This window comes from Vicia villosa, linkage group LG1, assembly GCF_029867415.1.
Source record: "Vicia villosa cultivar HV-30 ecotype Madison, WI linkage group LG1, Vvil1.0, whole genome shotgun sequence".
NCBI classification, from domain to species: domain Eukaryota; kingdom Viridiplantae; phylum Streptophyta; class Magnoliopsida; order Fabales; family Fabaceae; genus Vicia; species Vicia villosa.
The window spans coordinates 46618013-46635644 of NC_081180.1; the positions used below are offsets into that span (position 1 = coordinate 46618013).

A 17632-nucleotide genomic window follows, 5' to 3' on the forward strand; every position below is an offset into this window, starting at 1 on the left:
ACTAATTGTGGATGCAATTATATTGAGTGGTATAAAAATGATGAAGTACAACAAAAAATACAACAATCGACATTTCTAAATGTTTAAAATGAGAGAAAAAAGAGGTAGAAATCACCCAAAAGGACCAAGTTGTTACAAAAAAAAACTTGAAGGACCAAACAGTTACAATTAAATAACTTAAAGGATCCTGGGAGTAATTTAGCCTAACAAAAATATTTTAATTCCCCATTGAGAAACTCAAATTCTAAATTGTGTCTCCTCTCATGCGGACTTGGTCAGAGAATCCTCACACTTGGCACATGATATGTTGATGACTGTGTATTGGATGCTGACTGGGCTTAGGGTTTTTGTCTCAGTCCTTCGTTTTCTAGGTTTACCAAGGTGTGGATGTGATCGTCCAATGAAGATGTGGGTTTCCAACACAGTTCAAAACCGTAACAGGAAATTCTGAAAATGTCGAAACACAGGGGTAAGTTTGTTTTTTATGGAACTTGTATAATTGTTGTTTGGCATCAGAAATTTATGTTTACCAAATGCTCACAAGTGTAATTTCTCTTTGTTGTTTTAGAAGGATAATAGTTGTGAATTGTTTTTGTGGGATGATGAAGTTGGAGAATGCATGAAAGAGAGTAAAATTCAATATTGTTGCAAAAACTATGAGATTGCATGTGTTAAATAAGCACATTGAACAAGTTAGAAAAAGTAAATCTGAAGGTTGAAGTTCAGAGAAAGCTCAATTTCAAGCTAAAGATGTCACTTGTGATCTCTTGGTTTCTCATTGCAATGTTGTTCATGTTAAAATAGTGCTGTTTGATTTTGATGTATTTAGGAATTAGGTTGTGAGACATTGTACTTGTCATGCTGGTAACTTGGAATACTGATTGTAACTTTTGCTTAATATTAATGAAATCTGCAACTCTGTTTTGTCAATCTATGGTTATGCTATAGTAGTCATTAGAAACATTTGTGTTGAAGGACGTTGAGTACCTCTGCCTATTGGTACAATGTTGATAAGGGCTTATGCCTTTGTGACGATGAATTGTTGTTGTATGTGATTGTTGGAAATTGGGAATCAAGGAAAGACTTCGCGACGGAGCCGCAGCGGCCGGGGCCAACCTGATCGATGGGTGGCGGCAGTGCCGTGTCGTGAATGTACCGGTGGTGCCCAATTGCGCACGGGGATGAGAAGTCGCGCCAAATTATGGCGGCTGGGCCACGCTCGGCAGCGCATGGGACATGTGACACAGGAGTTGAATTGCAGTCGGAGGCACCGATGCACGCACGACTGGGTGTCGGAGCGGCACAACGCATTTTTCGCGCAAGGTCGGTCTGGTCGCGATTTGGCTGCACTCAACGGCAGTCACGTGACGGTAGTGTTTAGCGCAAGGTGCGGGCCGGCGCGTAGGTTGGTTGATCCAACTGGTCGGCGGCTGTCTGCGGGTGGTAGGTGATAATTTCGACTTTTTTCGAGTTTAATGAAATTCGAGTAATTCTTTATATCAATGACTTTTAGTTACCCTATTAATAAGTTTGAGGGTAAAATTATTAATTTAGAGTCTATTTGACTATTATTTTTAGTTAGACTACCGCCCCCTAAGAGTTCAGTAAAGTTATCACTCATGAAAGATTGTCAGTAGAGCATTTTGCGGTGTTTACAGTTATGAAAGTTGTTATAGAGTTATTCATTGTTTTGAGAACTCTGTTCAGTTATATATATATATATATATATATATATATATATATATATATATATATATATATATATATATATATATATATATATATATATATATATATAACCTTTGATTTGTTGAAACTTGCGAGTATAAAAATAATTTATTGTTATTCTGTTGGTATGTTTTGAGTTTTTGATGAATTGAGGTGTGATCTTGATTTCCTGAGTAATAACATGAATTTACTCTAATTTATGAATATTTTGAGTGGAGTAATTTAGAGGAATTACAGTGTGATCTTATAATAGCAGAAGTATGGTTCAGTGAGGAATCTCTTTGAGTATGAGTTTTGAAAATAACTTTGTTGTTGGTTGTAGTTTTATGATTATTGTTGTATATTGGAGTTAGGTAGGACTTTGGTCTAGAGAGGTCAGGTTTACAGAGGAACCATGAAGGTCTCATGTTCAAAGAGAAACATGATTCAGAAAGGAACCGAATATAGTAATAAATGAGTAACACACCTCTGATACCCAAAAACTTGGTACCATATTTCACATTTCATTGACATTATTGTTGCTATGTGAGAATGATCTTAATGTTATTATAATTGTCCCGCCATTCACTTTCACCATTAATATTTGTAAGGATTATTCTTACCCCTTGTTTTCTTTTTGTGTTGGCTTTATGTTTATGTTGCAAATACTCAGTTAGAGACTAACGAGCTTTAGATGCTACCATGTGGAAGATGGCATTCTGCCTTCTTTTCACCAAAAACCGAGAAGTATGTGGCGCGCGCAACCACTACTACAAAAAGTATTTTTCTTAACTTTGTTTCACCTCGGCCAAAGTATCCACTGTGGTAGGATCTATTCAATTAAGCGTTTCCTTTTATTTTCATTTTGAGCCATTTTTTACCACGGTTGGAACTTCTAACTATGGTGAAAAGTGGCGTCTGGTCATGAATTCGAATCCTAGAACCTACAATTTTGTTTTTTAATTTTTTGGTTAAGTATGTTTTTGGTCCCTATAAATATCTCAAATTTTATTTTTAGTCCCTATTAAAAAATCACATATTTTGGTCCCCATGAAATTACTATGCATGTAGTTTTAGTCTCTGCTGTTAAACCGATGTGTATTTTTAAATGATTATTTTACATCCATGTTTAGAACGTTATAGAAAGTTCCTTGAAAATAAAGAAACTAAAAATTTAATTTCTAAGTCGAGATTTACATTACTTTTATCATTATCTTTTAAAATTTAAAAAATTCATATTTAATTCTTCTCGTTATAAAAAATTCTATAATTTGGTAAATAAATATTTTATAATATTCTGAACACGTATGAAACAAATTATTTAAAAATTTAAAATTTTAAGGGTAAATAAACTATTTTCAAAATTTTAAAAAATAACAGGGACTAAAACTGAATGCCTAAAAATTTTATAGGGATTAAAATATGTTATTTTTTTAATATGGACTAAAAATGAAATTTGAGATATTTATAGGGACCAAAAACATACTAAACCCTTATTTTTTTTAAGCCACTTTTTACCATGATTGAAACTATCAACTATGGTGAAAAGTGTAACACCCTTCTAAATCCCACGTGAAATTAACAACTATTGTTAGTACCATGGTTTTAGAATTGACATCAATTTTTCTAAAACTTAGTTCACAACAAGATGTTATGGAAGATGTTCTAACATACTAGTCAGGTTCATTGAAGATAGATGTTCTGACAAATGTTGTGATATGTTGTACCAGAACATCAGTACTGACTGTTTTAATTCTTGATTGATTTGATTTAATTGTGTGAGATTTTTTTTGATATAACTAACTTATTTTTGTAGGTCAAGAAGATTTAATTTGTAACTAGTGATTTGATTTCCAACTATACATAAGTTTCTAAAATTGAATGTTGAGACAATTTAGGAAACTTAATGTTTTGTTCAAAGATTTAAGGAGATTTTTCTGCATAATTGGTCCAGCACTCAGCTTGTGGATAAAGCAATATTTAGGTGAAGAATTCGAAGCTCATAGACTGCTGAGTAGTATTTAAAGAGAAACTTAAACCTAATGTAATAAAGTCTTTCACAATTGTAAAATTAGAGAAAACTTAGAGTCTTAGGTTTTGAGAGTCTATTGTGTTTTTGTAAGTCACTCATGTATCTTTTGATACAGTGAGGTAGACTGATTGTTACTTGAATGTTGGTCAAATTATTATTCTCACTCTTGAAGCTTTTAAGCATATAAGTTGAGTATTGTTCTCAGTAAAAAGCTTTTAAGCAAATTTGAGTTGTTTTTGTATTGAAAGTGTAACCTTCTATTTGGTTGTTTTGATATAGTTACTGGGATTGTGATTGGTTTTTATCACCGAGGTGATTGGTTGTAGGAAGTGAGAGGGATCTCATATCTAGAGGGTTCTAGGTGAAGTTGCACAAGGTAATGATTAGGCGAGAAGATGTAAACTGAGATTTTTTAGGTTTTGAACTAATACTATAATAGTGAATTTCTTTCCTGACTTCGTAGCCCCAGAATATGTGACGTTGCACCGAAGTGAGTTAACAATTATCTGTATTATTAATCATTCTGCAATTTATTTATGCATAAGTTATAATTTTGATATGTTTTTTTTTTAGTAAACAAGATAATATAAACCGGTGAACTAAGGGTTCACCAACCTGTTTACAAAAGGGGGCACAAGCCAGAGCAAGGAAAAAATACAAACAAATTGAAATTATGATAAGAACCGGATCGGATCTTTGACAAAATCATAATAAGAAAAATTGGGATGAGTATTTTCTCCACAAAAAGACCACCTCCACACCAAAGCTTTGATGTTCCAAACAACATTATCAAAGCTCCAAAGCTCTTCCCTAAAACAAACCCCATTCCTACTTAACCATAAAACCCAAGAAGTTGCTAACCAAATAATTTTGATATGTTGGCTCGGTCTTTCAATAGATATTGTAACATTTATCTTTAACTTTAAGTTCTAATATTGGGACATCAATATTAATATGTATTACAAGTGTCAGATTTTTAATTAGAGCGGACACCCTAATCTATTTATTGGATGAGTAAGTACAGGAACCTAACTTGTTAACAAGAATTAGTATAATTGTCCTAATCTGTTTATTAGATGAGTAAGTACAGGAACCTAACTTGTTAATAAGAATTAGTTAAATAATTAGTTAATTATAGTATTTACAATTTGATTCGAAAGTCGGTATTTATATTATCTTTTTTAGATTTTTAAATATCATATATCATATACATATTGGAAACTGAAATGCCATGTGATTCATTATACTTCATTTTGTTGGACACTCAGGCAAAATTGAATAACAATATCCTCTTATCTTGTTTTTTAAACAAATTAAGCCGATTCGATTGACTGTAATACTATAATGCAGCACAAACAAACCACAATTACTTTATATATTTTTAAAGAAATCCAGCCGATTCTATTGACAATTATTCAGCAAACATAAATCACAAATCACAATATATATATATATATTGCACTACCTGAACTCCAAACAAACACAAACACAAACACAAACACAATAAGCACAATGCTAATCACCTGAACTCCAAACAAACACAAACACAAACACAAACACAATAAGCACAATGCTAATCATAATCTCTTCCACTTTTCTCTTTCTTTTTCTTCTAATCAAATTATATTCCTATTCTTCAGAAACCAAAAACTCACCTCCAAGATTACCTTTAATAGGAAATCTTCATCAAATTGGTTCCTTCCCTCACCGTAATTTTTATGCTCTTGCCAAAAAGTATGGTCCTTTCATGCAAATGTATTTTGGTAAAGTTCCTATTCTTGTCATCTCATCCGCTGAAGCTGCACGTGACATAACCAAAACTCATGATCATGTCTTTGCTAACAGACCCCCCAAGATTAACTACGACATACTTTTGTATAACTTCAGAGATGTTTCATCTGCTCCATATGGAGAGTATTGGAGACAGTTGAGAAGCATTTGTATGTTACATCTTCTTAGTGCTAAGAGGGTTAAATCTCTTCGCGCTGTGAGAGAGGAAGAACTTGTTTTAATGATGGACAAAATAAGAGACTACTCTTCGAAATCATTACCGGTGAATTTAAGCGAATTGATCGCGTCCAAAACTAATGATGTGGTTTGCAGGGCTACATTGGGAAATAAGTATAGTGGGGAAAGTGGGACAGGATTTGCTAAGTTGATGATGGATTTTACTGAGTTGCTTGGTACTTTTATGGTTGGGGACTATGTTCCTAGCCTTGATTGGATGACACATCTTTCTGGATATTACTCAAGAGCAAAGAAAGTGGCAAAACAATTTGACGATCTTTTGGAGGGTGTAGTCGAGGAACGTTTCAATAATCCCAAAGGTGATGATGAAGAACAGACTGATTTGGTCGATGTTTTGCTTTGGATCCAAAGGACAGAATCACTCGGCTTTCCCATCGATAGAACAACCATAAAGGCTTTGTTACTGGTAAGTGTAAAACTATAAATCACTATATATTATACTGTCTCTAACTCCGTGTGTCTTTATGTCTCTGGTGTTCGTTATAAGAAAAAAATTATTTTTCAGATTTATTGAATAATTCTGAACTATATTATACAGGATATGTTTGTTGCGGGTACAGACACCACACCATATCAACTTTGTTAGAATGGGAAATGTCGGAACTCTTGAAGAATCCACACATGATGAAGAGATTAAAAGAAGAAGCAAGGACAGTGGCGAATGGAAGAACATACATAACGGAAGACGATTTAAGTAACATGAAATACTTAAAGGCGGTCGGTAAAGAAGCACTACGGATGTATCCTCCGATTCCACTGCTAGTCCCTCGAGAATGTAGACAAGATGTGAAAGTAAATGGATACAACATTAAAGCAGGGACAAGAGTTTTTATCAATGCATGGGGAATTGCAAGAGATCCAAGATATTGGGATCAACCAGATGAGTTCAGGCCAGAGAGATTCTTGGATACATCGGTGGATGTGAAAGGAATAGATTACCAGTTGATTCCGTTTGGATCGGGGAGAAGAGGTTGTCCAGGACTAGTGTATGCTATGGCTGCTAATGATCTTGTGTTGGCGAACCTTGTGCATCAGTTTAACTGGGAATTACCTGGTGGTGCTGGGGCCAAGGTCGATATGTCTGAAGCATTTGGTTTTACTGTCCACAGGAAGTTTCCTCTTATGGCCTATGCAGCAGTTTCTAATCAGAACTGAATGAGGGAGTAGGAAGCAATAAGGGAATTTGAATTATTTGTGTCTGTGTGTCTTATTGAAATTTATATAAATTAAATTTGAAAGTTTAAATTAATGTCCAGAATAGTTATGAATAAATTAAAAGTATACTATAATGATAGCAAATATGACAGAAACTGAATAATACAATAGAAGATGATTTATTATAGGGAAATACATTATTTTTAAAAATATAATTTATTCAATCAAATCACCGTTAAGAATTATTTTTACAATATAAAATTTAAAAAATAAATATCTAACATACAGAAACAAATTTATTTTATATTACAGCGATTCGTTTTATTTATATTTTTATAAAACACACTAATAACGATAACACAAATTGATAATCTTTAATTATCAAAAAAATACTTGTCAATCTTAATAAAATAGTCAAAAACTATAACATAAATATCATATATAAAAAAAATGGCTCTAGAAAAGACCAAAACACCCTTGTTACTTCCACAAAGTGCCATGTTTGTTGTTTTCTCAAACCTACTTCCGTTTTCTTTACCACACGTCTATTTAATTAATCTATTTTCAACTTATAATATTATTTTATATTTTTAAAACCAACAATGTCTTATCAAGCTCAACCTTTTTTATTTTCTCTACAAACTCAGACCCTAAATCACTCTTCTTTTTTCCCTCACACGCCAAATACTCTCAACAATCTTTTTTTCTCCCTCAAACACCATTATTGATTTAATCAAATATATATATTTATGTAGTTATTCAAGGATTTCAATCAAATAAATTTTATTAATAAAAATAATAACATTTCCAATCCTATGAAGAAATTAGCATTATTGATTTAATCTTTTTGAGATTCTTTAATATTATTGATACAATCCCAAAAAGATGGTATAATATGATTGATGCAAGGAATAATCTTTCTTTAATCAATAAATTATAAGTAAAATAAATTATTCTTTGCTAGAGATCCTTTATTTTATATATATATATATATATATATATATATATATATATATATATATATATATATATATATATATATATATATATATATATATATATATATATATTCGAGAGCTAGATCATAGATCTTCATAATAAAGGGTTAAATATACGCTACTCCCTGCCATATAAGCGAATTTTAATTTACCCTTTAAATATATATTTTTTTGGATTACTCCAGCAATATAGGCAAGTTTTGATTTACCCCCTTTAATTTTTTTTATTACACTCCGTTATTTTGGGGTACCCCTAAGCGTGTATAATTTTTTTTTACAGTAATTTTTGCCTTTTGGGGACAAAAGACATTTTGTCATAGAATTTTCACTGGAAATACAAAAAAAAAAGTATTTATAGGAGGTAAACCAAATCTCGCTTATATTGCGGGATAATGTATATTTAACTCTATAATAAATTATTATTTTTTTATCCTTCAGGGATGCTTGATAAGTTTTACAAAAACTATATGATTAAGTTATTATTTTACTTTACTTCAAAGATGTTTGATAAGTTCTTCAATAACTATATGATAAACTCAATGTTATCCTTCAGAGATATTTGATAAATTCTTCAGGAACTATATAACAAACTCATTACTATTATTCAGAGATATTTGTTAAGTTCATCAGGAACTTTATAACAAACTCATTGTTTTGTAATCCTTTAAGGTTTATTTGATGGTTTAATAAGAAATAATATTGAAATTAACATGAGTAATAGAAAAGAATAAAATAATAAAATAAGATTATCTCTGATATTTAGAAAAGAGAAATAGAAGAATAAGGTTTATTATATAATTTATATTTTGAGAGTGAAAGATTCTGATACAATATGAGTCATATTTATAGAATATATGTAATAAATAAAAAATTAAGATAAAATCTCTTAATTAATGGACATCCATAATCATACCATTTATAAGAGACAAAATGAAATATAGATATATACAACTTTTATAAAATGCCAAAATTAACACCTAGTTGTAAACAAAATAAAAATGAAAGAGATGAGAGAAGACAAGATCCAAAGAAACCATGTTGGATGAATTTAGTTAAGTGGCCCCAAGGGGCTGCCGAACTAGATTTAAAAAATGGCTAGCTAATTTTCAGTTAATCTTTGAATTTAATTTACTAGTTGTTCATTAAAATACTTCTCTGAAATGTCTATCTTCAGTGAATGAATGGTCTCCAATTTTCAGTGTTGCTCCAAATTTAATGGTTGGTATGCAATAAAGGAACAATGATTTAGGAGATAGATATATATGATTGGTATGCAATATTGGTTGAGACCAACCGTTAATTGATCTAGTGGTAATTGACGCTGAATTTGGTAGGGAGAACTACGGTCAACAGATGATCCAAATCCCTATCTTCACCATTTAATTATTCTAATATTTATTTTATAACTTTATTACTGGTACCGACAATATATTTTATAATAAATTTATTTCCTAATCTAACAAATAATCAAGAAAATTTTTTTTAGACATGTGACACTTTAAAAAAAAAAAATTACCATCTATCCTTTCGGTTTCAGCAAACAATTGAGGGGATAAACTAATTAAGGGGGAGGTTTTGAATCCTAACAATTATAATTTATGTTGTAATTCTTTAATAATGGCGTCAATATTTTTTATTTTTTTTATTTTAATATTAAGTCATCAATTCCTTTCAGTTAACCTAACAATTGAGGAAAAAAATTATTCAGTTTTCAATTATAAGAGCATTTGTTCATTAAGTTTTTTTCTAAACTAACTCATTTATTGCCACTCCAAATACATAACATAATTCTCTAAGATAGATTGTAGGACAAAAAAACTCTTTTAAGGATTCTTAATTATTTAAGAAATATTTCAAACACTACTACAAATAATATTTTTTATGGCGAAGCTTTTCCTTCGAACCACCAATAACTGAAGTATTTGTTTCTGATTTAAAATATAAAAACCTACACCATCGGTTATTATTGAAATCAAGGGAGTATATTTACGTGGGAGTTCGCTTCGAATCCCAATTATTACATTTTACATTTTTTTTGTTTTTAATTGGTATACAATCACAATGCACTTTTCCTTTTTCCATTTTTTATTATTTTTTATTTGTATTACCATCAATTATAATGGCCAACCGAGGGGTTATATTATTTACATCAACATTTTCAAATACTTTTTATGCATTATTTATATTATTTTTAATTATTAACTAATCATTTATCTCAATTGTTACTAAAACGACGTGATAGTTAATTTAAATGAATGTCCAGAATATGCCGCTATATGGGGCTTTTATATATTATTTACTTTTAATTGATATATTCCCTCGGTTTTGCCTAAAAACCGAAGTGTTTGATCTTTTGCATGAATACTTTAGAAAACTAGACTCTAATTTTTTATTTACCTATCAACACTTCACGTCATTAAAACTCTTCCAGCATCAACTCAAACATCATCTCTTTTCAATTTTAACTTTTTTAACATCTTCTCTTTCAAAACTCTTTGAAGCTTCTTCATCACGTTTTAGGTATGTAATGTTCATCTCTCATAACTTAAATATTGTTTGAAATGCTCATAGAACTCAAATAGTTACCATATATGTTTCATCTAAACTTGTATTTCGGTTATGGTTACCATATAAGTTTTAGTTGTTGTAGTTGCATTGTGGCTTAGTAAGAATAAATGTTCTATAGACAAAGTTTATAAATTTAAAAAGACAATTGTGAAAACTTTATTTTGGTTGTTGTTTCAAAATGTGAATTTTTTTCACAACACAAAAGACAAAATGTTTCAAATTATTGTTATTTTTCCTAATTTAAACAGACATGGATGATTCGACAGGTTCTTCTCATACAACTTCTTCTGCAACCTCTGCTATTATAAAAAAAAAGCTACAGGTGCCACAATGTGTACCAAGGCTTAAAAAGACCATGAAAATAGTGTTTGCTTCCTAGTTAACTTTGATCTGAGAATCGGAATGGCTTGTGGTGAAAATGCTAATGATTTCAAGGTGTATGTGGCATTACAAGGTAGAAGCAAAGTGGGTATTTTGATAAATAATTGGCATTTGGTTTAATACTAATATCAACTCTATTATGTAAACATAGGCAATGTTTATTGTTCTAGAGGATAAAATTGCTGAAAAAGAAATGGCTTGGATATACTGGTGAGCATTGCAGGGGCTTTAAGACATAACTCACTGAAGAATATATTAAAAATCCAAAAGATAACGAAGTTCCTCCATACGTGATGTATTCATATACTGATAATAAAGCTTGGGAGGCTTTTGTAAAGTCTCGCACCACTCTTAATTCTTGCCTAAGAGGCAAAAAGAAAAGGAGAATCGAGGTATAAATATCTATCTACATAGATTGTCTCGTGGAGGATATGATAAATATAAAAATAAAATGATTAATTAAAGATGAAAACAAAGGGAACTAGAGTTGGGAGATCCTTCTCAAAGCCTTCATCGTAGTCTGTCTCCACCATTACGCCATGAGAAATTGAAGAGGGCACAAATAAGTGCCAAAATATTGTTATTTTGAGTATATATTTGTGGTACTTATCGATTTTATATTTTTTTATAATAAAATCCTAACTTTTGTGTAAATATTAGCATCCTTGAGTTTTGATTCGTTTTATGTACCATTTGATAGTTTTTCCTTCATTTTATAGGTATTGATGCATATCGGAGCCTCGAGCTATAAAGTGTCGAAGGCACGACTTCGAGTATGCAGTTTTGGAACAATAAGGAGAAAATTTTGACTTCATGAGCTCGCTTAGTGCGGTCAGCTCATTAAGCCAAGTCTCTTTTATTGTACTAGATATTTTGTCAATAAAGGCAAGCTCAGTGAGCCAGCTTAGCTCACTTAGCGCGCTTGCGTAAATTTTGTCTATTTCTTTCTCATTTGAGACATTTTATAGGTTATGGTTTTGGGAGTTTTTGTGTTCCAACTCCATCACTTCCCTTTTGAGGGTAGATTAACTTAGAAAACAACTATGGAGCTTGTATTTGGATGACTGAGGTGGATTGATCATCGATCGGAACTGACAAACCGTAAGATTTTAGGTTCATTTCTCTTCCTCTTTGTGTATTCTCTCTTAGTTGAGTTTGTATGTATATTTACTTTGAATTCATATATACTTATCGCTCATGGTGCTATATTTAATCTGTTTTACAAATCTTTATCGATTATTATCTTGGATTTTTGCTCTGTGCTTGAAGTTTGAGTTGTTATATACTGCTCGAATCCTTATATAGGATGATTATCTGTTAGTTTATAGAATCTAGAGATAGATTTAGAGCTGACACTCACTTGGATATTTTTGCTTAATGCCTATGTGTTGTTTGTGCTATGCTGTGAGATCGTCGACACGAGTAACACGGTCGTCTTCTGTGTTGTTGAGGTTTGTGGAGAGATGCCTTCGAGATGATACATTGGGTGTTGTGGTTGATACGTGAAGACATGATGAGTATTTTAGGTTGAGTATAACTAGTTGATAAGTTTAAATTTGTGACAAGTGAGTGTATTTGCATGCATGATAAGTTATTTCTTTCCTAAGAATGTATTAATTTTATGTTTATATCTTTTTACTTTCAATTCATTCAAACCCGAGCTCGAAAACGTAGAAACCGAGGTGATATACCATTTAGGACATGCTTCGAATCCCAACTAATGCAATTTATGTTTTTATTTGATAACAACGGTAAATTAAATGATTTAACCCTTTGGTTTCTTTGATAACCCGAGGAATAAAATAATCATATTTAACTATAAAAAAGTCGCTGAATAGATTTCAGACTAATGCTATCTTATTTTTAGCCGCCCCATCGTCGAATGTATCATTTTTTGGATGAATTGCAAAACTGGAAAAAATGTTCTTTATAACTTGATTAAAATATTTTTTCAGCTTTTGTAATTCATCTCAAACAATGGTGTTGTTGTTATTGAATATTTTGAACAACTATTATTTATTTCTAAATGTCTTTACTGATGGAATGCAAGTGCAGAAAAAACATTTTCTATTTTTGGAACAAACACTTAATTAGAAGTTGGATGCATTTAAAGCATACAAATTGTATACACTAGTGAAATAAGTGATAATGATAGCATCAACAATCAATCTTGGTGAAGGTACGCTTGACATTAAGTGATGATCTCTAGCATCTTGTATGGGACATGGACATGCTGTATTTTAAATATTTTGGGTAAACAATCTTGACATTTTGCGAAGATTTGTTGCATACAATTTAATTTTGATATTCTGGGTAAAACATGTAACCATTTTTGTAAAAAAAAAGTTATTTTACTCTAAGCCCTCGGTTTATTTGTTTAAAACCGAGAGATTAAAGTAAAATATTTTTTTTTACAAAAATGGTAACATTGTTTACCCTAAATATTATAAATACATTGTATGCAACTAATATTGTATGAAACCTACTCATGCTGTAATTTTAATATTCTGGAAAATAATCTTGATATTCTACAAAGATTTGTTGCATACAATGTGTTTTTAATATTCTAGGTAAGAAATGTAAATATTTTTGTAAAAAAAATAAAATTTACTCTAACCCCTTGGTTGTTTAAAAATCGAGATGATAGTTAAGTGATTTTTTTTCACTATTTTCAATCAATAGTCTTAAACAAATCTTTGTCGTCCATTTAAAGGTTACCAACGCTCAAGAATCTCACATTAGTAATCCGCGTGAAACCTAAGGGACGTCCATTATATAAGTTCTCTTACGATATTGTAAATCTAAATGAAACATATGAAGCGCTTAAAACCTAAGGAAACTTGGAAAAATTCTCTATGATGATGGATTGCAAGAGCAGAAAATCATCTGGGTTCAAGGTTTGTTCTATTAAACTTTAATTTGTATCAGAAATATCTTTGATTATTGATATTAATTATCTTACTACTTTTTTACCAGAAACAAATACTTGCGAAATCTATAGAGAATATCCTTTAACCAACCCTTTTATTTTGTTTTGAGAAAAGAGTTTCCCAGTATTTGAACTTGCCCAAAGTATTAAGGAATTGAAGTTCCAACATATGATCTTCATCGACAATAAATGTAATATTCAGGGTAAACATTGTAACGAGATTTATTAAAAATACTAAGGACCCCTCAATTTTTATGATAAATCGAGATAAAAAAGATGCTAGTTTTTGTAAATAATAAAAGTGCAGAAACTGGGGTTCAAACCCATGCACAAATGAATTTTACCTCGGTGTTTTAAACACCTAGGTGATAAGACTTTAGTATTTATGACGATCTTATTTACCTCGCTTCTATTGCCGAGGTAAAACTTATTTCGCGTCCAACGTTAGAGGCGTTATTTTAAGTAGTGAGAAATTAAAATCAATGGGTTTACTCAACTACCCAAATCCATATAAGTTAGTTAGACATGCCTGAGAAAGTTGTTATGGGTGGTCCATGCAAGAAAGGTAGTAGTTCTGCATTGGTTAACAATATTGAGACCACACCACCCCAACTAGATAACATTCAGAGACTATCTAGTATGATAGACGAGATTCTAGATTTATCCACATTTGAATTAAAACATGAACTAAAAATACCTTGTGTACTTCGTAAGAGTTGTCTTGTAGAATTTTTAAAAGGAGATGATTAGCTAGACATACCCGCAATACACTTGTGGTGCTTGGAAGTATAATTCTTACGATGATTTCAACATACATTTCTTGTTATCATACTTTAACACAAAATTTTGACATTAGCATTGTTGAAAGGAAATTTAAAAAGTATTGTTTCATAGATCCTTTGAAAATTCAATTTCGAGGTAATTTAGCAAACGCTATCAAGAAGAACATACACGATAAACTGCTTAAGGAGAATAAAGATTGTATCCTGACACCGTTTATCCATAAGTAAGTATATGTTTTAATTTGTGTTTTTATTTATAAATAGTTTTATACATATCTATATAATATATTAAATATAAAGCATCAGATTATATCACGACACATCATATGTCACATACTCTATTTTGCCACATCATTGTTACTCTTATGTGGTACCTTTCAAAACTCATATTTCTTTTGTTAAGGTCATGAGTTCCAACCTTAAGAAAAGAAAAAATATATCAACTTCACAATCACTTTGAAATTTTGAAATATATTATTGTTTAAACCTTATATAATAGTATTTATTTTTCTTGAACTATCTTTTGAATTATAAAAAGAGAGAAAAGAAACTTTGATATATATTTTTGATATAATATTTCTAAAATAATTTTAATTTATTTTTTATATTTTAAAAACTTAAATGGTATAATATTTTATTTATCATACTACTTACAACAAAGAATACTACCATAAAAAGAAAATTTTGGTTGTTTTAACGTTTGAATTTGAAATCACAATGAAAAAAAAAATTAAATATTATATAATGCTTTTATAATTTTCTTGCATATAGATGCTATGTCAAAGATTCAACTCATTATAATAATTTATCCTCACTTTAAGGAATATTTTTAAGAAGATATATTCAACAAAAGTTTTGATTAAAACAATATAACAACCCAACAATTACTCAAATTAAGTATACTTGTTCAAATTTCAAAAATAAAAGAGACTTGTGAATTCAAACACTACTAAACATTTTTGGTTTTATTGAAATCATAGCAAAGGTAAAGGTTGAAACAAATGTCTTTAGTGTCACATTTGTTAAATAAACAGCCAACGTGAGGGATTTTTGTTCATATGTGCAAAAGTTGGGAATTGAGAAAAGAGGCAGATCGTAAATTTGGTAGCTAGAGCAGAGTTTGGCGCGATCGTGAGAATAGGGGAAGAATTCTTCAACCTTCAAACTTTGAGGTAGGGGGACTTCTTCACTCATGGGTATTATAGGAAGTCAGGATAGTGAGGGGTCCTCAACCTCCTATCTTCTCCATCTTATTATGTGTATTTTTTTTATGTATTCTTGTTTGTGGTTAAAGGGGCTTGGATAAAACCCTTGAGGCAATCGATTGATGAGTTGCTCTCTATCTCATTGTTGTAATGAGAAAATATATGATTTTGTTAATTATGTCTTGTGAATTTTGTGATAATTTGAAATATGCTTTATCTGTTTGTAATTTTTATGCTATCCCAATTTATCTACTTTCCCAAAAATAAAATAAAAAAGTCAACATAATTAAAAAAAAAACATTAAAATAAGGAAAATCGTAAAAATGTCAAAAAAAATTGGAAATTGGGAATCAGGAGAGATTTCGCGAAGGAGCCGCAGTGGTCGGGGCCACCCAGATCGATGGGTGGCGGCAGTGCCGCATCGTGAAGGTACCGGTGGCGTCCAATTGCGCACTGGGATGAGAAGTCGCGCCAAATTGTGGCGGATGGGCCACGCTCAGCAGCGAATGGGACATGTGACATGGGAGTTGAATCGTAGTCGGAGGCACCGATGCATGCACGACTGGGTGTCGGAGTTGCGCGACGCTTTTTTTGCGCAAGGTCGGTCTTGTCGCAATTTGGCTGCAGTCAACGGCAGTCGCGTAACAGTAGTGATGTAGCGCAATGTGCGGGTCGCATGCAGGTTGGATGATCCAACTGGTCGATGGCTGTCCGCGGGTGGTAGGTGATAGTTTCGACTATTTTTTAGTTTAATGAAATTCGAGTAATTTTTTAAATCAATGAATTTTAGTTACCCTATTGATAAGTTTGATGATAAAATTATTATTTTAAAGTTTATTTGACTATTATTTTTAGTCAGACTACCGTCCCCTAAGAGTTTAGTAAAGTCATCACACGTGAAAGATTGTCAGTAGAGAATTTTGCGCACTTTAAAGTTATGAAAGTTGTTATAGAGTTATTCATAGTTTGCGACGTGCGAGTATAAAAATAATTTATTGTTACTCTGTTGTTGGTATGTTTTGAGTTTTTGATGAATTGAGGTGTGATTTTGATTTCCTAAGTAATAACATGAATTTACTCTAACTTTTTGTTTAGAAATATTATGATTATTAAAATTTAACTATATATATAAATATTTTGAGTGAAGTAATTTAGAGGAATTATAGTGTGATCTTATAATGGCGAAAGTATGGTTCAGTGAGGAATATCTTTGAGTATGAGTTTTGAAAATAATTTTGTTTTTGTTTTGAGTTTTATGATTATTGTTGTCATGTTCATGCATACATGTATATTGGAGTTAGGTAGGACTTCGGTTTAGAGAGGTCAGGTTGACAGAGGAACCATGAAGGTCTCATGTTCAGAGAGGAACATGGTTCAGAAAGGAACCGAAGATAGTAATAAATGAGTAACACGCCTCTGATACCCAAAAATTTAGTACCATATTTCACATTACATTGACATTATTGTTACTATGTGAGAATGATCTTAATGTTATTATAATTTTCCTGCTATTCACTTTCACCATTAACATTTGTAAGGATTATTCTTAACCCTTGTTTTCTTTTTGTGTTGGCTTTATTTTTATGTTGCAAATACTCAGTTAGAGAGTAATGAGATTTAGACGCTACCATGTGGAAGATGGCATTCTGCCTTCTTCTCACCAAAAACCAAGAAGAATCAGAACCGCAATGCTTTGAACCGAATTAAGAATGGGAATCCCTCAAGGGCCTCATCTGCTCCATTTTCTAGGCAGCAACCACCTCCTCAAAGAAATGACGCTCTGGTTTCACTTTCTACAATTGTGGGAAAACAGATCATATGGCAAAAAAATGTAAGAGCATGCCTAA

General features: G+C 31.4%; 1 pseudogene; it reads left to right on the forward strand.

Moving 5' to 3' along the window:
• The first annotated feature begins 5212 nt into the window (after positions 1 to 5212).
• Positions 5213 to 7012, forward strand: LOC131636635 (cytochrome P450 736A117-like; annotated as a pseudogene).
• The last annotated feature ends 10620 nt before the right edge of the window (positions 7013 to 17632 follow it).